Source organism: Tubulanus polymorphus, chromosome 2, assembly GCF_964204645.1.
Source record: "Tubulanus polymorphus chromosome 2, tnTubPoly1.2, whole genome shotgun sequence".
NCBI lineage: Eukaryota > Metazoa > Nemertea > Palaeonemertea > Tubulaniformes > Tubulanidae > Tubulanus > Tubulanus polymorphus.
Genome location: NC_134026.1, coordinates 8,994,203 through 9,020,149, shown reverse-complemented (window position 1 = coordinate 9,020,149; position 25,947 = coordinate 8,994,203). Strand labels below are relative to the sequence as shown.

The window sequence follows — 25,947 nt, the reverse complement described above, 5'->3', positions numbered from 1 at the left end:
ACTATTGACGATAGCTCGAGCGATGAGCCCGAAGAAGATTCGGTGCCACCACTTCATTGATTTGCGGTCTCTGCCATGTATTGCACAAAGCATGTCCGCTTTGTCTACTCCCCCCATCGACTTATTGTAATCCACAACAGCTTTTGGGCAGTCAAACTCTTTCTTAGTTCCGTCCTGTAATGTGCGAGTGCATGTCTCTATCTCGGAACCATGGAAATTGGAAGCTAACATGATGGACTTAGTCTTTCCATTTATAGACAGAGATTCCAGATTCTGATACCCTTATGTCACTCTTACCCCGAGGTGTCAACTCTTTATCAGACATGAAATCTATTGGCAAACCTTTTCTGTTGGCACGGATTGTTCCACACGCATAAACACCGTTGTCTTTAAGATGTTCTAAGAGTGGCAATGACATGAAATAGTTATCAAAATAAACGTTGTGATTTTTCTGATAAACATCAGAGCACATAGATGTCACTACTTTTTCGCCAAGACTTGACAACTCTGAATCATCCATATCCTGCCCTAGTTTCCCCTGGTAAATATCATATTTGGAAATGTATCCATCAGAGTCAGCTCTGACCCAGAGCTTGTAACCACGTTTGATGGGCTTTAAGGGGTTATATTGCTTGATCGAGGAGCGTCCCTTGAATCGTATCATACTAATCGATACTAAATTCTTTAGCGACATTGTAGAGTTTCACAAAATTAGCATTTAGTGATACTATCAAAGGGCGTAATTTGTACAGTTTGTCTTTATTATTTTGTTCAATTTTATCATTATCGTTGACGTGCAAGTTGGACAAAATACCTCTGAACCTGTCCCTTGGCATTACCGATGCGATGTAGGGAATGGCCAAATCCAAATCAGTTCTCCAATAGTCTCTTATGGCTGGTAGTATATGGTATGACATGATAATATTCATTCCAATGAACCCATAGAATTCACGCTTCAATATAGGAGATATTCTACGATGCTTCTGGGTCATGTAGAGGTTTGTCTGTTATGATGTCGTCATCAAGAAACTTCAAAAAGACGGTTCCTGGAGTCTCCTTCTGGGCATCAAAATACCCTGGCTTTACCCCTGAAATAAAATGTGAAGGAAGTTATAAGGTATCAGGTTTGAGTGCCACTCACAGTCAAAGAAAACTCGTTTGGTATGGCTGGCCTATAATGGAGTGGCACTATAATAAGAACAACTCAACTTACTGTAAACCATACATTTCATATAACATAACATTCTTATTTTCTTAATATATTTTAAAATTAATTTTTGTACTCAAACTGTCTTTTTCTGTACTTAGCAATTTGTATCTTAAACTGTTTTTTTCTGTACTTAACATTTTGTATAAAAAACTGTATTTGTCTGTAATTAGCAATACTGTTAGTCTACACTCACTGCGGAGGATGGATGTCGAAATTCGAATCTGATGATTTCCGGTAAAATGGATTATATTATAATCAAACATGAGACTCTTAGTTTTGTTAATAGTTGCGTTTTGTGGACTAAGATTATGCAGGTTTGATTCATGAGGATTTAGTCTTACCTTCTGGTGAAGAAAACATGTCAGCCTTTGTCTGAGTAGTCTTCTTTCTCCACCGTTGCCAAGCCACTTCTAACAGCGATTGAACTTTTCCAGGTTTTACATCTTCCTTCTTGTCACCAACTTTTGCTTACTTTCCAGATAGGTCTTTGAGTTCAGTCTTTGAAAATTCTGCATCCTTATTACGTCTTTTATCAATGTGTTGTTCTAGATATTTCACTTTCTCAAGGTATGGTACCTGTTTCTTGTTAGACGCAGTCTGGGGGTCATCCTCACCAGATGAAGAATTAGACTGTTCATCGGTGTCATCTTCATCAGAGGTAGAATTAGACTGTTCATCGATGTCATCCTCATCAGAGGTAGAATTAGACTGTTCATCGATGTCATCATCAGTATCAATTAGATCGTCAACAGTATGCTTACTAGTCTTTGACTGAGCCTGATCTAATGCGCCACCGTTGGTATAGCCCCTGCTCTCACCATCAGAATCTGAAATTGACTCCTCATCCGTGTCTTCCTTGTCCGATGGTACTTCATCAAGTAGCCTTTGTATGTCGTCATGGTTTTTTACACGGAACTTCAGTTTCCAGGACATGTCGTTTATCTTATTTTACCTGAAATGATACAAATTTGTTACACATTAGGCTAAAATCCATAAAAAATCAATCTAATATTGTTAGAAAGTGAACGATTAATATATTTATATGATGGATGCTACATGGCATTACTAATAATCAATTTACCTCTCAAAATACATATCTATTACCACAAGTCATTATGTCACAAGTAACTGTCGGGACTTACAAGTCCCACTCACTTCAGTTCATAGTGGCCTGACGGGACTTGAAAGTCCACACCACAAAATATGCTCCAATATCACTAAAATATGTATTTATGATATAGTTTATGTGTTCTACAGTATCTCTGATTTATAAACAATGCTAAGAAAATTATTCACCACATCAGCTTGTATGTAACCCATCAAAATTATTGAAATTTACTTACCAACATGCACAGATTTATGGACACATGGGGGCTGCCATTTTGAACGATGACGTCATCAGTCTATGAGTAGTAATTGTTGTATAGTCTGTTTTAAAATAATAAGCATAGTTTGATGGTAGGACTCGGATGTCCCTTCAGGCAGTTTCAAATAGATTCTTAGAATTATCCAATGAAATATGGTTAAACTCACAGATAAAACATCATAATTTTTTTAATATTTGAGCTATCTGAATGTTCTTTGTACCAAAAGAAAGCTATAAATGAGAACTTTAAGCAGAACTAAACATATATATCATAGCATTTTTTGAAATTTATTAATTAATTACTTAATTACGGCAGTCTTGATTAGCGGCGCTCTCCATTAACACCAAAAATTTGATAAAATGTCACATAACTTTGTGAGGAATTGAGCTATCCACTTGAAGTGAATGAAGTTCTAACTATAGACTACAACCTTATGTAAGTACATTCAATCTCACATTCATAGAAGATGACAAGACACAAGTCGTATCAATTACACCAGATAAGTCATCTGACTCAAGTTCGACACATTACACTTCTGAGGCAACTAGTGTTTAAACACTAAATTCTTGAGTATCAGATCCACTGCCAGTTCGGAGTACTTCATATCGTAGTCCACACCATCATCATATGTCTCATCATCAGACCAATAACAAACCGCATATGTTTTTGTTTTTACGCGCTTTTTCACTTTTTCTATGCGGGCATTGTTTTTGTTTTATTTGCCACAACTCGAACTGAATTTCGAAGCTTGATTTCGGCAAGTCCTTCGTCTATAGAGAGCAGGTGCTTCACCACTTTGGCTGCTGAAGATTGGTTGTCCAAATACAATTTAACGATCTGTCCCTTTTTGAATAAACGTAAATCTGACGGAATTTCATGGTAAACATCATTTACGTGCTGGCGTAATATCCCTGGTTTTCTTTTTTCCTCTGGTGAAGCTATCTGAAATGATATGAGGGCAAAATGTTATTTAGTTTCACTCATTTTCGTCAACAAAAACAAAGAAAAGTTTCAATAATAATTTAAATTAAACATCACGATGATAAGCTTACCTTTTGCTCTATGCTCTAACTAGGCCTAAAGTTGACGTCACCTTGATGAAACGTCACCAAAAAACCTGTAAAACATAAATAAAACACGAGATACATTTAAATATCTATCAAAATCTTTGTCCACGTGTAATTGTTTACGTCATTAGCCAATCACAGCCCGGGATTTCATGACGTCACGCCTGAATTGAATGATAACTACACTATAATTAATTAACTCTCAAAGCAATATTAATTACTATTATGGAAAACCTATGTTAAGTCAAGAAACTCTATATTATTCAACATGGAAATGCTATATTATTTAGCTGTACCCACGAAGAACATGTAAAACTTTGCCACCTATGTGACAGGAGAATAAACTCGAGAGACAGCAGTATTAAGTAAAACTCACCAGTAAATGTACAGTTCCTGCCTTGCTAGTCTATGAGTAAGTGACCCACTTACTGTGGATTAAATTGAGAAATTAAACGAGAACTACCTGTAAGTTGAAGTTCAATTGTAATTCTTCTGAATTATACCAGATGCGAGTGATTCTTCAAGGTCTTCAAGTCTTTTCTTTATAAGCAGAAATCTTGACATAACAGGATTAGTTGAAACACTATCCACAATCTGTTGAGATTTAACAGGACTAGATGATGATGGTTTAGAAACCGTGGACGGTTTATTCGATTTAACTATTCTCTGAGGAATAATGTTATTATCTGAAGACGCAGTAGAAGTTCTGCTCGGACGGCTCTGACGGCCTTCATTGATGGCCGAAGCCATGTAATCCTCATCGTCAACGACGTGGGATTCAATTTCAACTTCTTGACCGATGTCAAGAGGAGCATACTCTAAATTAAACTGCATGGTGAAAAGATACCCAACGGGTCCGAAAAGTCTAATAGAAAAATAAATAGATAGCTAGGGCCTAGGCCTAAAAGACATAAGCTAAATAGATGAGCAAACACAAGACCTAAGACAAAGGTAAATTTAATAATTTACAAGTAAAAAGCTACAGATATTCAACGAATTCCGAAGACTTACATTAAAAAGGTAATAATACGGCTTAGAGGATATGTCGAAAGATATAGTTCAACAAAAAAAAAGAGAACTGATTCGTCTAAAGGTGACGGAAGTCAGCAACGACGTCAGTGACGTAGCGGAAGTAGCCTCAATCTCATGGAATTACGAGCATTCTGGTATAATGGAGAAGAATGTATAGATTTTGGTATCAATTGAAATTGCTGGTGCATTAGGTGTGAAAAACATGGTTACAAGTTTACAAGAATGCTAGCAACACGTACATGCGTTATGATAAACTGAAAGGGGAAATCTGACATATAAACTATAATTATTGGTTAATGGGTATTTTCCATAATACCACATTGACATAGTCTTGAATGATAAAGTAGGAGCTATCTGAAGCAAGGGCACTACGAATTACGAGCAGCGTTTTATGAGTTATGGTTTGCAGGTTAAATGCACCCTTTGGTAACTGGGCCTGGGGCCAATTATTAAACGGAAAACGTGTTAGGCCCATTCGTAAAACAGAAGTCACAATCTGGTAAAACTTAATTTGTAAATTGAAATACGTAAGATGTAGGGAGTGGTTATTTTTCTGGATATGGTTACGGTCCACAAAAATCTACTCTTCCATCATCTCTGATTGGCTGATTTTGAGTGCAGTGACGCCTGGAGTCAGTAACATCAATTTTCAGATTTTTTAGTTTTTCCTTGACGTTATTTCGGAAATGATTTCGGCAACTAATGGATAGCGTTTGTAAATGCCATATTGGCGGCATCACTTAAAGCTGATTCGCCATCAGTCCCAAAAGCGATTACATTATTCACATCCGGATTCGATGATGAGAGACATTCAAAAAACGTTTTATAATCATCCTCTGATTTACGTTAATGGATAAAAACAGGGCCAGTAAAAACAGGCGGTTTGTCATACCTTTTAGAGAGTAGATGCAAATGGCGAAAAGAAATTGGTGTTACATGGAACTTACCAAATTTAAAAGTGGGATCAATGGATAATGGGGATGAATAAGGGGGATCAGATGCAAAACGGACTAGATCGTCAAGTTGACTGTTGAAAAATAAGACACAAGATAAATTTGGATGGACTTGGATTTTCTGTGGCCAGGTCAATAACACTTGCCAATTCATCACTTTCTTTACAATGGTGAATATCCTTAGCTGCATATTTAAGGTGGTAGTACCACACAAATTCTATTTCTTTTAATAAAGGCGTTAAACCATTGAACCTAACTTATATCCAATTGATATAGAATATGTAATTCATCAAAGTAAACAATTTTTTAATTGTGCCCTAATTATGCAAACTTGACCTAATTTGCATGCAGAATTGACAAATATCAGCAGTTCACTAAAATGGATCTCATTTTCTAAGTATTTGAGATAACTTCATTCTGTAAACTGTTAAATGTTCCAAACAAACATCTAGTGCCTGTACCACTTTCATTTTGATACTACAAAGGAAATTTTAGTAATCCCAATATTTATTACCCAAAAATGAATTTTTGAAAAACCTGTTATTATTGGCAGGTTCACCGCACTTTTGAATCGCGATTGATCGTCAAGCTCTTACAGTGAATCGTCCCGGGACAATATCTTAGTCCTCAAACAGTTTTACACACACACTAGCTCCATCGTTAAGGTTACAAACTGCAGAATAAACGCCAAGTTCTAATACGAAACGCTCCACATAAACTGATTTGGGTACACGCTCCCATACGCATCCGTTTAGGTGCACGTTGCTATTTTGTGAAAGATCATTGTAAATTGGCTCTAACAGTTTAAAGATAGGTTCTGCTAGACCATACTTATGGGTATAACTGTCTTTATCTTTCACAAAGCCACACCAAGTATCCTCACCAACTGGACACAGATCAGAGTGTAACGGCATCTCATCAGTAGAAGCGACATGTCTCAGGCTAGCCCACACTGCTTTCTGCATTGCTTCCACAGACTCGTGGTTGTCTCTCAAGGCAATGCCAAAATTGTTCTGCAAAAGATCTATCTTTGCATCTGTTAATCGACCACATCCACTCAAAGGCTTACCATCTGTTAATTTTCTTCCACGCCAGTTTGCTTTGAGGGTCCTACATCTCGTGCCACATCTTTTCTGAACATGCCCAAGACATTCCAATTTTTCTTTTGTTACATGATCCCCATATGGCTGGCACTCTTTGAGTTCGGAGGATATCGAAGAATCCCCATCACCTAACATTTTGGTGTAACGGAGACCTCGTTTCACTTCCGATCTAGAAAATATACGGACAGTACCAACGTATTCCATGCTACTGGCTGACCCTTTATGATGCAGACTCTTTATCTATAGGCCTAGTTGAACTGTTCATCTTTTGGCATGATTTGCACTATCATGCATGATGCAAAAAATATATGGCTGCTGTGTGTATTAAGTAGTAGTTGGCACAACAAATATTAGTTCAAGTCACCTGAGTGAGTCTATATAGGCTATAGCATAGTCACTGGGTGGTGATTAGTAGTATTTACACAGCACTCTCACACATCTGCACAAGCGTACTATCAGCCGCATCAAATGCTTTACACTTGAGTGTGGCCAAAACATTGGGCGGCTGAGGTACATCTACAGAAAAGAAACATATAAAATATATACAGAGATGACCAGGACAAATTATGTAAAGGAGTTAGCGTTACATACCTCATGAGTGATACCAAGATTTGGTCTATGGTCAAATAATTCTAACTGCCATGATTTAGACATTCTGAAATAAATATACATGGTTCCTACAGCCCCTCAAATCCCTCAAAAAACCCTCAAATTCCAAAATCCATTTTTGAGGGTATAAAATCCCTCAAATTCTGAGTTTTAGCCCTTGGCCCCTCAAAACCCCTTCAAATTCTGACAATTGTATCTCTCAGAGGATTTTGTATCACCTATTTCTAAAGGACCTTTCTTCAAACATTCTCTCAATCACGATTGATAATTTATAAAATACCTTGTAAAGTTTGCGACAAAGTATATATAGGAGAAACAGGTCGGAACCTTAATCAACGCATAAAAGAGCATAAGTTAGATGTAAAAAACTTAAAACCTGAAAGCGGAGTTGCTAGTCATGTATTTCAGACTTCACACAATTTTGATTTCGCTAATGCTGAATTAATTTACCCTTGCAGCGATAAAACTAAAAGACATATTTTGGAATCTGCATTAATAATTGAAAATTCTAACAACGTTGTAAACCTAAACAATGGTTTTTCACCCCATAATAAACTTATATCTAAATTCCTTTGTAAACTGGTTAAACTCAACACTCCCCTTGATTATTAGGGTTTTCTGACTTTCGTCGAAAACCCTCTTGAAATTCTGTTGATTATTATTATTATATATTTTCCGCCGATTTCGTCAAATAAAATTCATCTTCATTCAGATTCGGCAACTGAAAGCTTCGAAACGAAATGTATAAATTGATACTGTAATAACGGTCTCTCTGAACCAACAGATTGTCTGAATGTACTTTCCATCCTATTTGAAACTTAAAATTACTTATTAGGTTACTGTAAATAAAGAATTGAATTGAATTATTACACAACAAGCACCGGCGAAATAACAGTTTGTGACGTCATTTAGTAAGTAAATAAAGGAGGGCTCCGAGAATTTCCAAATCACGGGGGACTATACTGGGGTTAGACCATTCAACCAAAAAGAGGATTGCTCCCATAATATCCAAATCATCTCATTTTATTTCTTCCATCGAATACCCGTTAATTAATTTTTCCTTTCGATCACATGCATCCAGAAAACCCGTTATCGCTGCTTTGCAGCTATATTTTGTTATCTGTTCTCTCATCTATTTTAGTCTCTCAACTTGTTTTCACCATTGTTTTAATTTAAGTGCCCCCTAGTTTGTCTTTTTAGTACTGATTTCAAGTTCTAATTTATATTTATACTCACTATTGTTGTTTATAATTACCCCTTAGTTTGCTTCCCTTTAATCTATTTTAGGGTGTAACTGTTTCTACGTTAATTTTCCTTTAGTTTGTATCATCTCTGATTACTTGAATTAGTCTCTTTGTCTCTGGATTGTATATATATCTCATAATTTTTGTAGTTTCTCATTATTCCTGAAGATGACTATTAGGATATAGTGGAAACGTTGAAATAAACTACTATCTCGAAGTTTCATTTTCGGACTTTTTCGTTATAATTGTGGGATTCTCTCTACATTCTCTCAATGTATGCCCCCTACATCATGAATTGTGAGACAGAGTGAATTATGCATTGTGTTGTTTGATGATAATCACAGCAGATTATTGCTTTAATTACTATGTACACAATGGATTGGCATTTTATACTGAAGTTGTCTTGTTGGTCAGATTAGTTTAAACAATGGTTATTAATGGACTATAGGCCTTGTTATCATCCTCAAGTGTCCAGACTAACTTTCTCAATGATTTTGGAGGGCTTAATTATTTGATTGCAAAGAATCAATTAGACATATTTATCCAGGAGATAAGAAACAGTTACTTGAAGTTTCTAGTTGAGCTGGGGTTGTGAGTCCCTGAAAAATCCCTGAAAATGCATAAACTGATGTCGTCGTTTACAATTACCAGCACTTTTTTCGGCAGTCCTACATCTTTCATGAAAGTTGTGAAAATCACTATTCAAATTGCGAGTTAAATTGTACTCTGATCGTGCCCAGAATGCTTCTCCATGCGTCTAATTAAAAAAAATTTAAAATCTAGCCGCTCAGAGACCCATTTTATTGTATAATATTGGTCATATTAAAAGATTTTGTGGGTGTCACTAGATATTAAACCATTAAAAGGGGAGAGGGGAGGGGTGGCTGTGTTCAACTGACAGACAGGAGACCAGGTGTTTTATGTTATACATATAGCATAGACCATTTTCTATTATCCTACAAATTTTCAGGGTTGTCACTACCTTAAGAAGTGTCCCCTGACGTCCCAGAAAATGGTGAATTGTACCGACAAATTAATCGACAAATCAGCGAATTTCAATATCTGATTAAGGGCCTCGGTTTGTTGGGTGAAGCTTTATGAAAACCAGGGTAAAAAAACTGCCCTTGGCTCATTGGCCGGAAAATACTGTATGGTATGGCAAAATATCTTTTTGGAGCTGGTGTTTAGCCATACATTAGTGAACAGACATGGGAACGTTCTGCCCAGGACAGATTGCTCTGGCGCACCCACTGTCATAATGCTTTCATATCCTTCGAAGCCGAACGCATCAACAAGCTCAAGGACAAACGCAAAGCTAGAAAGGCTGCTGCTCATTCATCGTAGCGATGAGAGATTCCAACAACAACAGTGAACAGCTCACTAGATAACTTTTTGTGGACCATAACCGTATATCCCGCAAAATAACCACTTCCTGTAATTATATAAAACTTTGACCTCGCCCGCACTGACAAAATGTAGGGAGTTCATGGTGGTGGGTAATCGTTAACATAACTCGTAAAATTGGATTTCTAAAGTGTGGGTTGTTATCTTTAATTTGTGTAAGTCGTTATCTGTAATTTGGTTGTCGTATCGGGGCTTCCATATAATACAATCTAATCAACATATACAATAAAGTAGGACAATATACATCTATATCAAAATCGTTGCTCATACGATATGATAATCATCTCATTATTGTGGGATAATTAATTCATTCACGTACGCATTAGTGGAGGGGTAAGTGCAATTGTGTACTGTAATGCTTAATGTATATGAAAAAATGGCCGATTTTGCATACATGGTAGAGAAAGTCAAATTTCATGCATACGTAATAAATGAATGATCCCTGTTCTATTTCAAACTACGAGTGTGCTTTCAAGCATAGTTATTATATTTAGCTGTATTTCATGCAGAAATTTCATACATGGTACCAATGTGTCAACGTTTCGTGATCCTATTATGCATTTTTCTTCATTTATCCAAGTCTCTCTCTGCTTTTGGAATTTGCCGTGTTTGGATCTACGTACGAAGTGTATTAGTGTTGTTCATGGCCGAGTTCAAGTATAAAAGGCCATCATCTGTCAGACAATTCAATTCATTTTTTGATACCTTAGGATACAAATACAAATGGGCAATACATGTCAATGAACATACTATGTGTACTTACAAGACAAGACAACTAAAAAAGAAACCGCCCAACACGGCAGTTTAATTAGTGTACAAGGCTTTCTGCTGGAGGGGAACTTTAACAAGCAACTCCTCCCTCCTAGCAGTACATAAATTTATGTAATTGGCCCAATTCACCTCTGACGGCAGATAGGAGGTATCTACCTAATTTGAGTAAGACCTTCTCCCCAATTACTTTATGACAGACGTCCATGAAGTTATCGTTACATAACTTAGACATGGAAAAATGACACCAAATCTCACTTCCGTAACTCAAAATAGGTGTAATAAGGTGAAATAAGGCTCTGGAAAAGCAGAATACCCATTATTAACCACAATAATATAACAAGCCATACTAACCACCAACCAAAATCCGATAAACTTTTCAGTATTTGTTGGGATCATTGAAATTTTATACCCCCGAAATTCAACCAAGCCCAACGATCTAATAATTTCATGACTGTCATAACTCTTCAAGTTATGGAATAACACAGGTATGAAATTAGGAACCCGAGTAATAGGGGAAATAGGGGTTCAGGCCAAAGGTCGAACGGTCGAGCTCATAAAAAATGAAAAAATAAATTCTCGCACACTCGAATTTATTTTTCATTTTTTACTCACTCGCCCCTTCAACCTTTAACCTGAACCCCTATTTCCCCTATTACTCTTAAAATATTCATATATATGAATAACATATAAATGAATAACTTCTAAAATCAATTAAAAAAAAAAATTTGATATTAAAATGGAAGCAAATAAGAAGTACTACTGTCCAACATGTAATATCAATATAGATAAATCTCAAAAAGCAAGACACAATAAAACTAAAACACATTTAGAGAATAAATTGAAACTAGAATATGAAGATGATATATTAGAAACTAAATTAGATGAATTAAAGAATGAAAAAGAAACATACAAATGTGATACATGTAATCAATCATTCAGTGATAAAAGATATTATAATGAACATTTAAAATCTAAAAGTCATATTAGAAATATGAATAATGATATTTTAGGTGAAGATTTTTTTGATAATGATAAGAAACATGAGACAATTAAAAGAATAAGAAATAAATTAAACAATAAAAGACCATACATGGAAGATGTAAGAAATTATATTAATTCATTAGATAATAAAAAAAGATATAGAGATAACGAAGCATTTAAAAGTGATATTGGTCCAGCAGCTATTGAGTTTAAATTTCATAAAGGAAAAACATTAGAAGAAAATAAAAAACATTTAGAAAATATGAAAAATATTATAAAAATAATTACTGATGTTGAATACTCTAAAATTAGTATATCAGTTAAAGTAAAGTTTATAAAATCTGAAGATAAACCAATATATAATATAAATTCTCATTCACAACATATAATATCTAAACAACATATAGATGATAAATTAGATAAATGTTATAATGAAGTAAAAAATAAAATAGAAGAGAAATATTTTGAAAGGTCTGGTTTAATATTTGATGAAATAATATTTATGACTTTACATGTTTTTAACACAAAATATAATAAGTTAACTAAATCAAAACCAATAGATGACACTTATTGCATCATCTTCACTATCGGAATCTGGCGTATAATCGACATCATGTGGGTTATCGATATATTCGTCTTCCATGTCAGAGGTGGACGATCTACGACTACAGGTTAGTTTTTTTGATCCACAAGCACATTCACAACCACAACTCTTCACTGTCAGTTTGGGTTCCTTCATAAATAAAAAAAAAATTGAATATGAACTCCTTGACATGTAATTGTATCAAATCATTACTATAGTTTGACATCAATATAACTGCTTCCATTGAATAAAAAAGCTTTTCAACATTTGAGTGGGCCTCTACAATTATTATAGGGATTCTTCATGTGGCATGAATCAGTAAATTCTCTTCAATGAATAATTTTGTATGACTGATAACACACAAACACAAAAGGAGAAACTGAGTCTATTTACCTGCATTGACTACATCCAATGATCCTGATTCTTGAACTTCAATCACCGGAGAACCATTCTGAGTCCCTATAATTGAAAAAAAACCCCAATAACTACCATATAATACATCAACATAACTCATTGCTAATGAATAAAAGCATTAGAACATACCTCTATCGAACGTTTTGTGTCTTCTATTCACTTGAATGGCCGCCGATCTATGTCGAGGCCTCAAGTTTGCCTGAGCGGACTTGTTACTGTGGGTCTAAAAAGAGATGATTTAATTCACGTTACATAGGCTTTGTCAAGGCTTCACCGGACAGCTAAAACTGCAACCCAAGAGTGATAGGCCTATAGTGGGCCTACTTCTTAAAAATATAACACAAATAAGATTTTCGATTGATTTACATTTCTCAGCCAAAACAAATAATAGTAGGCCTCAATTATTTAATGAGGTTACTGATAATGTCCTTTTAGGGTTAAAACAGCATTTTTTATTGTACGAACTTGATTTCGATATGGGTTTTGATAAGCCAATTGTGTCGGAGTCATTTGAAAAATTCAGTATTGACAATCATATGGGCAGCAAAACTAACCTGTACTGTATCAAGGTCTTGATGATGGATTTCACCAGCACCTTCATCTTCAGCTGCTTCAGACTCTTGATGCATAAGAAATTCTCTATCATCATACCTATCGTCTGATATTGCATCATTGGCTAGCTGAAATAAGTATGACAATCAAAAATCACTCAATATCGATCATGACATAAATCATCAATGACAGCATTGGCTCTTGTCGTATACGTTGTAGCGCCAAAATACAACATGCATAACATCTTTTGAGCAAAGGAATCATAATGATACAGAGCGAGACTGAGAAAATCTGAGAAATCACAAATGAGGATCAGTAGTGACTTCATCATTCATACTCTCAATCCCGCTAAATGTAAATTATAAGCAGAATATCAATTAGTATTCATTCTTTTTGGCACGGAGTTCGGCCATGGGGTGTGTAGTAGCTTGGGGACCCTCCAGAATCGTGAAACTTGTTTTAGGCCTACTGCTCGGATGATATAAATTTAATTGGATTGAATTGTTTTGTAGAAAGTAGGCCTAGATAATTGATATCACTCGACTCAGTCTTCCTAAGCTGTTCAAATACACATACCACTTATCTAAGTTTACCCTGGCATAACCACATGTGCCTATGGGGTCAATATTCAGACTACACCGGGACCGCCAACTGAGTCATGAGTGGCTTGTCAAGTCAAATTCAAATTTATTTATTGGGCAGATAATGTCACACCGGCGCCGGGACATGAAAGAATACCCTGATCAAACAAAGAAACAAAAATGGAAATAGGGTAAAAAGATTAACGAACATTAAGAATAAGATAATTACCCTTTTCCGTGTCCTTTTTTCGGCAGCTGTCCGTTTTGACATATTTTCTGATTTAGTAGTTGATTCCGGCCCTCGTTGCCGCCGCGCTGCTAATGACGTTGATGGAACAGGAGCACCGTGTACTGGCTTCTTAGGCATTCTAGCAATGGATGGCACAGCACCTGGCTCGAGAAGCCACTGAAATCACCAAGTCGGGTTTATTTCCTTCATCATTTTATATTTCTTTCGGTTGCATTGCTCGTCATCGAAGTGGTCCGTACATACGAATGATCCGGTTTTCGTATAGGTGAAATCTGCTCGAGTGTGTTTGATAATGCTACACCATGACTTAAACCACACAGGTGATTTCTCGCGATCTGGGAAACCATGAATGCCCAATCCTGAATTAGCATTGGTATTCCCGCATCCCCAAACAGCACATCTCTTTCCGATCACTCGTTTTTTCTCTTTTTTCGCGAGCGTAGAATTTTGACTTCAGTCATCCGCCATCCTCTTTGCATCTGTAGCATAAGACTACCAGCAAAGATATGAACTAGATTAACCAAAACAGACCGCATCGTTGATAAGATTCTAATTGCGCGCGGGCATCGTGTATGGTAATTAATATACTGAATCCCCGAGATTGACGCCTGTAGTTACTATGCGCAATCAAGCCTCTCAGTGTGACACTACGGCCTCAGGCTAGGTTACTTGACAAAAATACGTCAATTATCAATTTTCTTATCATAGCCAAAACCTAAACAACCCCCGGGCTACCCGGCAGTACAATAGAACTCAGCTCTCTGTCTACGGCGTTACTTTCGAATTGACATTTTGCCCTACTTCTAGAAACCCAATATATTATCAATAAAGGAAGGAAAAACGCCTGTCCGAATTATTTCAGTCCATATTGAATAATCACGATCACATTAAAAACATTTGCGCTTTTGTGGCGGCGGCGCTAGTAGTCGGTTTTCAATATACGCGGTTAGCAGACGATGAATTTGCCGTTTTTCAAACGGCTCTACATCAACTAATAAACAACTATAATCAAGATTTTTGGTACTGATCCATTTATTATCTAATGTTTTTTCAATATCGGTATTATTCTTACTCGATTTCTTTGACATTTATATTAGAGAAAAAAGCGAAAAAAATATTATAAGTATTATAAAATGATATTAGCATCTCTTTGGGTTAATACTAGCTTAGTTCAGTTAAAGAATTTTAGTATTAGTTATTGTTTTTTTAGTATTTTTTATTTGTGATATAAAGTATTCTCTTTTGAAAAGAATTGTAAAAGAAAATATCAAAAATTCAAATAGAAATAATGGATAGTTGAAGTTATTGTTTTTTTATTATGTTTTATTTGAGATATATTAATCTTTAACCACTCATTAAAGATTCAACGTATTGTTCATTATTCGGATCATTGTTCCATTGATCAATAAATTTCTTTGCCTTTGTTAACTGTTCTAAATATAACTGTAAATCTAGTGTATTAAATTTTATTTAATTTTCTTTCTTTTCAAGAGGTCTTAAATTTTTCCAATTCCAAATAAGTTTTTTATTGTATTCATCATTCATGTTAAATTTAGATATCGGTAACGTATGATCAATATGAAAATAATCTCCATAATTATCTATATTCATTTGACTATCTAATTGATATATTATCCATGATTTAAGAAATTTATCTGTACAACCCAACAAATTAGATGTTTAGTGTTTCTGAATGTGTTTCTTTGTTGAATAATTGTGTTAATCTAGTCCTTAAACATTGTTTCAATCTAAAATTAAGATCTGTTTGATATCTTTCTCTCATATATTCTGTCATATAATCATTATAAGCTTCTCTATTATCTTCCCGATATTGTTTGGTATATAGTTTAAGACAAGTTTTACAGCAATATTGAAAACCATCTTTGCTAATCTTACGCTTACTAAATTCTGTTATAGCTAATTTATCTAATTCACACTTAGAACACTTCTTGTAGTATATATTTATAACACCAGTGTTATTTGTAATATTGATAGTTTGTGGTTGTTCTGGTTCCATTTATTATACATATTTTTTTACTAAATTGGTTAATATTTTAGAATCCTCTTCCATTTCTTCGACCAACGTCATCCTTTTTCATTCCTCGCTGCTTTTGATAAGTCGTTTCAGTTCCTTGATATCTAAATCATACCACTGGGCAAAAGCGCGCATACAGGCGCGCTTTTGCCTAATGCGCATGGGCTAATCATAATTATATATTCATTCTGTAAATTCTGTAAAATAGAAACAACCGACATAAAATATCAAAACGTGTTCGCATTAGGCAAAACCGCTCTTATAGGAGCGCTTTTGCTTAATGCGCTAATCATATTTGAAACGACTGAACATAAAATATCAAAACGTGTTCGCATTAGGCAAAAGCGCGCATACAGGCGCGCTTTTGCTTAATGCGCATGCGCTAATCATAATTATATATTCATTCTGTAAAATAGAAACAACCGATCATAGAAAATTCAAACGCATAATTGTATATTCATTATGCAAATAGAAACGACTGAACATAAAATATCAAAATGTGTTCGCATTAGGCAAAAGCGCACATACAGGCGCGCTTTTGCTTAATGCGCATGCGCTAATCATAATTGAAACGACCGAACATAGAACATTCACCAAGCAGATTTACACAATACATATACAAGTATGTTCGGTCGTTGTATTGACAAAATTTATAGTTTCAACTAATACATCATTTGATTTATAATTCCAACCAGAACTTTTCAATTTCTGGATCATTGTCAAGCATTTTTTCAATATCGTTTAAATATTTTACTATATCAGAAAATGACAAACTTAAAAATTGGAATCTTTTATATGTAATTAATCTCCCTACGCTTCTTAATTTTCTTTCATGCCCGGCACTAATACTTATATATTTTTTAACCCAAGAAGCCCAAGAAATCCCCGCAGTTTGTTTATTAAACATTAAAAATCCCCAATTTAAATAATCCCCGAAAATGATATAATCCCATAAATACTTTGCTTTTTTAAATAACAAGGTTCAATAATTTTTTTTTCAATAAAACAGTTATTTCATTAAATGTTGTTACACCTTCTATTTCTTTAAAACTTACATCTGTTTCATTTGATTATTTTGATTTTAAAAACTTATTTAACTCATTTCCACTCATTTTCTTTTTAGTTTTTGTTCCTCTTAGTCTTAACAATATTTCTACATTGGTTGTTGGTCTTTTCGGTAATGATGTTACGCTTGATTGCTGGTTTTCTATTATTTTTTTAAAAATTAATGTCATTTCTTGGTGGTAATCTAAATGTTTTTTAACTTCTAAAGTTTCGTCGTCTATATCTAGAGATTCTTTTACTTCAGCGCCCATTTCCATTGGTTCGTCTTCCATTGCTGTTGATTCCTCAGAAGGAGTATCTTGAGTTCTCTATCACTTCTTGATTTTATTCAACTAAAAGATATCAGCGGTAGAACAGGAACTACGATATTAAATGATATAAATATTTTCAAGTCTATCGTTTCTAATTATTATAACTTATTATAGTTCAAGTTATTATCCATCTAACGTAAAATAGAATTAACTGTATGAAGTTGTAGTTGTCAAATGCACTTAAAGGTTTCATATTTAGTAACCCCTTTTCCCGACTTCTTAATAACAACAAAAAACAGTACTTACATTTAATTCAAAAACCGGAAACTATTAATTATTACGCAATAAACCCCGTCTACTGTTATGGTAACTCTAGCTATCTAAAAGATATACAAAATACACTTAAATATATCTAAAGGTTTCATATTTAATAGCCCTAATAACTACAAAAAACAGTACTTACATTTAGATTTAGAATTGTAAACTATAAACTCCTAATTGCGTTTCGAGAGATAGAATATCCTAAGCGTTATGTTGCATCATCTATTCAGTTCCGGTGCGATTTCTAGAATGATCTAACGCGTTTGCAGTATTATGACTCATATGTCTCGGCGTCATAGTAACAGCTGTGACAGCTGTGAATTTATAGATTTATTCCATAGCTCTTTACATGAAATGTATATAGGCTCAAATAGAATCATGTTCTAGTATAAGCAAATGCTATGTATTATATCATGTATATATATATATATATATATATATATATATATATATATATATATATATATATATATATATATATATATATATATATATATATATATATATGAATTATTTCAATCACACTTTAGTAACACTTTTAATGTTTAAAAATCTAACTCATACAAATATAAATATTGAAATATGTTTAAAATATATCTATATATCTATTTATAAGTGAGCTCGACCTCCGACCTCTGGCTTGAAACCCCACTTTTCTAATTACTTTTATATGTAATTCATACCTATATTTTATCCATGTAAATGAATATTTTAAGAGTAATAGGGATAATAGGCTTTCATATCAAAGGTTGAAAGGGCTAGTGAGTAAAAAATGAAAAATAAATATGAGTGTGCGAGAATTTATTTTTTATTTTTTATGAGCTCGACCGTTCGACCTTTGGTATGAAAGCCTATTATCCCTATTACTAACCCGATAGCTTAGATTGCACGAATTACAAGCTGGGTCTCTGTATTTACCGGTTATATGATCATGATCCCGACATTTCCTCTCATTTATAATTTTCTTACAAATATGACAAATATCAGTAGAATTGAAGTGTGCTTCACCGACGTCGTTCATAACCAAAGGTTGGCGATGTTTGTATTCTTCCAAGATCTCCTCAGCTTTTTCGAGGAGAGATGATAGAAACGTCTTCATAACATCGTCTCCTCTATATAGGACTGTCGGGTGGGAATGTCTGATGTCAGGGCCAACGACTTTAAAAACAAAATCCGCATGGTTCATGAACCTGATATCAATATGTCCAAGATTGATCCCGATTCAAATTACACCCCTGTATTGGTTTCAAAAACATTTCGAAATCAGCATAAATAACATAGGGGAGCGGATGCTGTTTTGCAACATTTTCAAATTTGTGTATGTTCTCATCTGTCGACGGCATGATTGTCCTTTGTATTCCTTGAATACAGAACCGAGTGTGTGTCCAGGTTAACCTGCGTAATGAAGGAATTTAAACATCTGAAACACCAAAAACATTGAGCTTTTCTCTTATTCAGGTGGGATAAAAATCTACTCAAGTTATTGATAAGACAGTAATGAGTATTGTCTTCATCGACAAAAATATTCCCATCTTCATAGGCAAATACGTTAATTGATATATTGTTCAGCCGTTCGAATATGGGTATTTGTTCTACGGTCATTGGATAATTGATATTGTTCATATTCAATTCGTCCTTGTACCGTTAATACTTGACTACTTGTTGGGGGTTTGTATCCACATGGTGTAATTGGGCTACAACCGATCAAAGGAGGCATTTGTCATCGTAGTTTACAATGTTTATTACCCCACCTCGAGCGACGATCACCCGAGGAGAGGGTATATATGATCCCCCACTCAATGGTTGGTACATGCCGAGATGAAGGTCGAGAACGACTACATGATCAAACCTCCAACCAGTACCCTCAGTATTATGTTGTTCTAGTAATTGAACCATCTTATTCTTAGCCTGTTCTAAGAGCTCATCAAACTGATTTACATTGAAGGCACTTCGAGTATGGCTTGTAAAAAAGACTGTCCTGTGCTGAGGTACACCGTCTACGTCTTTTTCCAGCACAACATGAATGCTGGTAAACCATTTTATCCCACCCAATCTACTTAAAACTCTTTGGATGCGAACTTTCTTAATTTCAGATCGTGAACCTGTGCTAAATTTATTTCGAAAAATTTGTTTTCAAAAAATAACGGGTTATCATACTTCTAGACGGTCTAATACCCTTCCCTACACTCAAATAGGATGATTCCGCTGGTTGATCTAGCAATTCTGGAGTCGTTAGGGCCCCCAAAAATGTTAAAAAAATAATCTTTTACCTTCATCCGGGTCCTTCAGGTACCCCTGGGGCCAACCACAGCTTCAAATTGTCTCTCTATATCGCCATTATATCCACTGAGTCATGTATAGTAAGGTATACCGGTCAATTTTGCCCTACTTTGTTTACACAACCTCACCTCAATTCACCGATAAGGAGTGACGTGACCTAGATCGATTTTGTTTATACACCCGGGTTTCCTCGCTGAGATCAGGAAGTTCCTCCCACTCACAGTCCCCTTGCATATCTGCTGGTACTGCTACTGCTGGCGGCGGTGGTGGTGGTGGTAGTAGTGGTGGTACTGCTGCTGGCGGCGTTGGAGGCAGCGGTAATGGTACTGCAGGCGGTGGAGGTGGAGATGGGGAGGTTCCATTGTAGCGTAAAGGGTGAGGGAATCGTATCGCGACACAAAGTCTCCTCAGGGAAGCGGGTTTGCACGCTTCCGGTAAGGTGATTCCCCGAGTTCCTCGTGGTAGCGTGAACAACGAGGGGCAAAAATTAGACGTGGCTACATAAGTTCGCTGATGTCGAACGGACTCTAGGAGGGAGTCCGAAAAGGGGTGGATCACCACCTCCGTCAGGGAGATTATCATCCTCACACAAGTGGCTAAGTCGTCGAACGAATCCTCGCAGGAGGGCGCCTCTCCTCACGCGGAAAAAGTTGAAATCACGGGAGTGGTCAGAATGCCTCAGGAAGTGGACTAAAACCCAAAGAACGAAATTCAGAGGTGAATGTATATATGATCATAGGTCCACTACGGTGGATTTAATCGTAACGAAAAAGATATATTTACAAGCTATGTACAATGTCTTAAAAGAATCAACGTAACTTCACAGTAGAAATAAAAAGTCAAATCAGACACACAGTCTAGTTAAAAGGACACAGTCCAAGGACACACAGTCCCGCAGCCTCAGAGTACGACCGATCTTGCTAGATCACAAAAAGCGAAAATTAAGAATAATAAAGCTTAAATTCTAATACGAATAATATCCGAGTCATATAACGAAAAGGAATCGAGGAGACTCCTTGAAAGAATTCTACATGTACTACAATATCTACAACGCGCGAAACACTATCGATAGGAGGGACTTCAAACATTTATACAGAATGCCCTGGGACGGAACCGAGGGCGAATAGCGGTAATACGGTCGCGGGGAACTAGTGTTTGACCCCACGATCAACGTCAATAATTCGTGCATACAGTTTACAAGTTAACGGCGCCCTCGGATGGAACCGAGGGCGAATAGCGATATGACGCTCTTAAGTTAGACATATTATAGGCGCGATATACGAGACAAGCGAAACAAGACCGGTTCAGAACACGACGGTTTGCCTTCCAACTCGAGAAGGTCCGCGACACCGCCGGTCCTTCCCCGGTCGCGCTAGGATTCCGGTAGGAAATTAGAGAGAATTCTCCAAGCGTCTTACCCTCACGGAGTTGTGAATCAGTCGTGTCTCCCCTCCGACTCAACAATGAGGCACGTTGAAAATATTCACCAGGAGACGGGCGCATCGACCGGCCCGGCAACGAGCACCGCAGCCGGCTCGGAGCCAACATTTACCAACAGTGTGTATCGAGGATTCCCCTCGCGAGCGACACCTCACGGGGGAAGCTGGCAAAAGAAATGAATAAATGAATTCGCGAATGCAAAAATAGTTGAAATAGACACGATATCAAGCAATATAAAAGGACATATAAAATACAGGTAAAAGGGTCGACAAGCTCTAAAAGAGGTCGGGACTGGAGTTGGACTCTGTAACAGAAAGGAAACCCGCTGTTCCGCTACAAAGCCCCCCTCCAGCCCCGAACGTCCTCGGCAAGTCTGGGAACAGTGGTTGAAGCAATTCATCGATGTCCGGAATTTCGAGAACATCTCCGACATATTCTAATGTCGCCGTCAATGGCTCACCAGCGCAGGAGGGGTTCTTTTCGAACAATGGGCGTAGTGACGGTCTCTATACGCCGTCGTCGAAAAGATCCCTCCACATCTGGCGCATGTGGGTTTAAAATGCCCATGTACCCTCTTGTCATGGCGGGATCATGAGCTTTTGTGAGCAAATATTGCCCCGCATTGATCGCACGGGAATCTTTCCCTCGTTGGGATTCCTTCCACACTTCCGAGTGAGAGGTAATAGAATGATATATTAACGATGATGATAATGAGAATAATAGCAGAAATCTTTAAAAACGATTGGCATTATCAACGTATCGATGGTGTAATAGTTAGTAACTTAGTTAACGAAAGTTTGGCGTGTTCCGAGACAACAAAACTACTTATTCTAGACAATATCTTGAATGAGTGTGACCCTAAATTATTGGAGACTATTTTTATGCGTGGCATTCATCACAGGAAACTTCAAGTGATTCTCATATCACAAACCCTTTTCCCAAGAGGACCTCATTTCCGAACTATATCATTAAACATACATTATATAGTTCTATTCAAGCATCCTAGGTATAGACTTCATGTGAAACTTAAGCGATGCAGTCCCGGGTTAGGCAAATCGCTCGAGGAAGCTTTTAGGGATGCCACCTCAATTTCTCCACGTGGGTATCTATTCTGCGATTTCAAACCACAAACTTTGGACAAAATGTCGATTACGTACACGAATATTTCCCAGCGATAGATATCATATTTATTATAAGATAAAAAGTATTAGATAGTACAATTTCTAATTTAATCGTTATCAATTGTTGAAATGAAGCATCATTCACATCTGAAGGAATACGCGCCGCATTTAAGACTTTTATTTAATGGAAAGAAAAATATGCGCAATGCGATTCTATCATCATCACCGAACGGACTAGTGAAAGTTATTTGTGAAGTGTGCATGAATACGTCCTCTTGCGTATCTACACCTACTACCACCAGCTCAACAATATTGGAATTTTCATCTGTAATATCCTACAACATACATGAAGGGCACATTTCACTGATATCATCACATGTCCAAACATATTCCCACTGAAAAACCCCAGCCCTAATGGCCATACATCCACTCCGGTGCTATCCAAGTACTCGTCAAATGAATGAAACAAACTCTAAATTTTGCTTAAATATAATTTGATAGTTTCGCCTGCCGATTTTTTTCGAATATCGTCAATACTCCGTCGGAAACCTTTGAACTCTTTTCTAATGAGCACCGCCTCATCTCTTTGAGTAGCAAACTCTTCCACTGTCAAGGATGTCAATGAAAATAAAAGAAAGCATTTCATCGCAACCACAAAGAGAAAAATTATTTACAAAATTGATGTATTGTCAACTTATGATCTGGTTGTTAGCGCTTAGGCCCAACGGCCTTCCCCCTACTTCTATGTTGTTCCGATATTAGAACAATAGGTTTCTCTAGGCCATTGTGGTATTTCTTGACCAGTGCCTTTATCTCAGGGTTTCCCCCGACGATTTTTCGGATATCCTCAATACTGCGGCGGAAACCTTCGAATGCTCTTCTGATGAGTGCCACTTCATCTCTGGAATAACAAACTCTCTGGTGTCGAACCTGAAGAAGAAATGTGATACAGGGTTCCGTTGTGAAATTCCTAGCTCAGAGAATTGACAAGAAAATTAGTTGTTAGTTAGTTGAGTTTATTAACGAGCCAACCGAGCTGTTGTGAGAGCTAAAACAAGAGATAGCCAGGCGGAGACCACGACAAGAGTATTTATATTCTCAGATGGCCACGTCAATTGGACAATGACCATCTGGCTCAACCTGATGATCAGGAAGGCCACGTGAGTGAAACAATGACCATGTGGATCTACTACGAAGGCCATGTTTACTAATGTACAGTTCTCTTTACTCTTCCCATTAAATCCTTCATTTTATTTGTTTTCCCAGACGTTATTGATATTTATATCATTATTTAATTAACCCTAGTCAACTATCATCTCCCCAGGCTCAATTTTTTTCGCCCCGAAAAACAAATGGCAACCACCCAGACCAATACTTTATTCTACCAGATAAAATATAAGATACAACCATATACAAGCTATACAATAGAGATACGACAGCATTCTAAGGAATTTGATTCAACATAATAATCATCAGTAGTTTATATTATCATAATTTATATCATCATTCACTTATTATAATACATGGCAATTTATTTATTCATTTCATGAATGCATTATTATATATGCAATTATTTTTTTACTATTTTATTTACACTTCTGCAGCATTTCAGCGTACAACACGCACTACAAAAGGTCATCACTATATTGAACGCACATTAACAATTAATTCAATTAAGTTATATAGATAGGAAGAAAGTTTCGTAGCACGAATCGGTATCACTCGCACACAATAACGAACATGCCTAGTTTGCCCTACCGTTTGACAATACTCGCAATATGGTCCACCATCCGATGATCTAATCGGTCGAGATTTGTTTTGTCTTGTTTTACCCTTTTGTAATTGCAATAATTCAGTCAATTTCTCATTTAGACCTTCTAAGGCTATCTGACGGGAATAATGTATATTCAATGATCTGATTGATTCCTGTGCGGGCGATATTTTTTCTAGTTCTTGTGACAACCTGGCATTAGCGATCGCCTTATCAAAATTTATTGGGCATTTCCCAATCACAAATGCCTTTGTTGAGGGCAATAAACCATGCAGAAATAGTTGTAACAGGTCCTCAACTGACTTTTCAAGTTAACCTTCCAAGTATAATAATCTTTGAATGTACGAGTCAAGTGACTCGCCTTCGTTCATTTTTAGCATGTAGAACTGTTGCTGTGTTACAAATTGCATATCTTTATTTTTAAATTTTTCTTTGAATAATTCTAAGATTTCTTCTAAAGATCTTTCTTTTATCTTATTTTCCGTATCAAGCGGAGGGTTTGACCGTAAATGATAGTAGTGCTCTCGGGCACGCCCTTTCAAGTAAATAGGTAAAGTGTCCAGCGCTTTACTCTTTTTCCACCCCCCAAACTCAACTCTTATTTGGAAATCCCTCACAAACTCTGCAATATCCTCATCTGCATCCCCTGAAAAGTGAATATCAGGCTCAAAAGCTAGCCCGTCTGGGGTGACCATTGTCCCCGCTTCCAGATTGGCAATATGAGTTTGTAACTGATTGATTTTACTCACTAAGTCTGATGATGTAGCTTGAGAATTGCTGCTTTCTAAACTGAAGACCGGCACATTCATTTTATCGACTTACTTCAAATTTTTTCTTCACGTCCAAAAGTAATATTCGAGTCTTTCGTTCCCGCTTGAATTCTCCCGAGTTTGTTGTTGTTGTCGTTAGCTTTTGCACTTACTTTTCCTCCTTATAGTTGTCAAAGTTGCCCGGGTTCTCCGCCATTGATCGATCACCTCTATTAATGAACTTCTCCAAAAAATAATCTTACACTGCCTGGCCAGTCACAGAACTTTGATTTATCAGATCCACTGCCGACTGGTCAGCTCTTGCACATGGCGGCAGCCCCTCAGTCTCAACTGTTGACTAGTCAGCCCTCGCACAAGCCAGCAGCTCCTCAGTCTCCACCGTTGACTGGTCAGCCGTCGCACAAGCCAGCAGCCCCTCAGCCTCCACCGTCGACTGGTCAGCCCTTGCACAAGGCAGCAGCCCCACAGTCTCCACCATCGACTGATCAGCCATGCACAAGCCAGCAGTCCCTCAGTCTTCAATGCTGTTCTGATATCAGAACAATGGGTTTCTCTAGGCCATCGTGGTATTTCTTGACCAGAGCATTTATCTCAGGGTTTCGCCTGGCGATTTTTCGGATATCGTCAATACCCCGGCGAAACCTTCGAATGCTCTTCTGATGAGCGCCACTTCATCTTTGGAATAGCAAACTCTCAGGTGTCCCGCCTGAAGAAGTAATATCAATAATCACAGCTCGAACTTTAATCAATATATATGTTGCAAAATATAAAT

The 25,947-nt window shown here is 36.6% G+C and overlaps 1 protein-coding gene and 1 long non-coding RNA gene across 2 annotated transcripts in view; one reads left to right on the top strand and one right to left on the bottom strand.

Annotated features, from left to right (window-relative positions):
• Nucleotides 1-25,947, top strand: part of LOC141899242 (dnaJ homolog subfamily C member 21-like) — a 56,026-nt gene that overhangs the window by 2,463 nt on the left and 27,616 nt on the right. The gene's annotated exons all lie outside the window — the stretch shown is intronic.
• Nucleotides 16,638-18,036, bottom strand: LOC141900543 (uncharacterized). The gene is made up of 3 exons (XR_012618716.1): nt 17,936-18,036; nt 17,779-17,852; nt 16,638-17,553 (listed from the first exon to the last, which is right to left on the bottom strand). It is a non-coding gene; the product is annotated as an uncharacterized LOC141900543 (long non-coding RNA).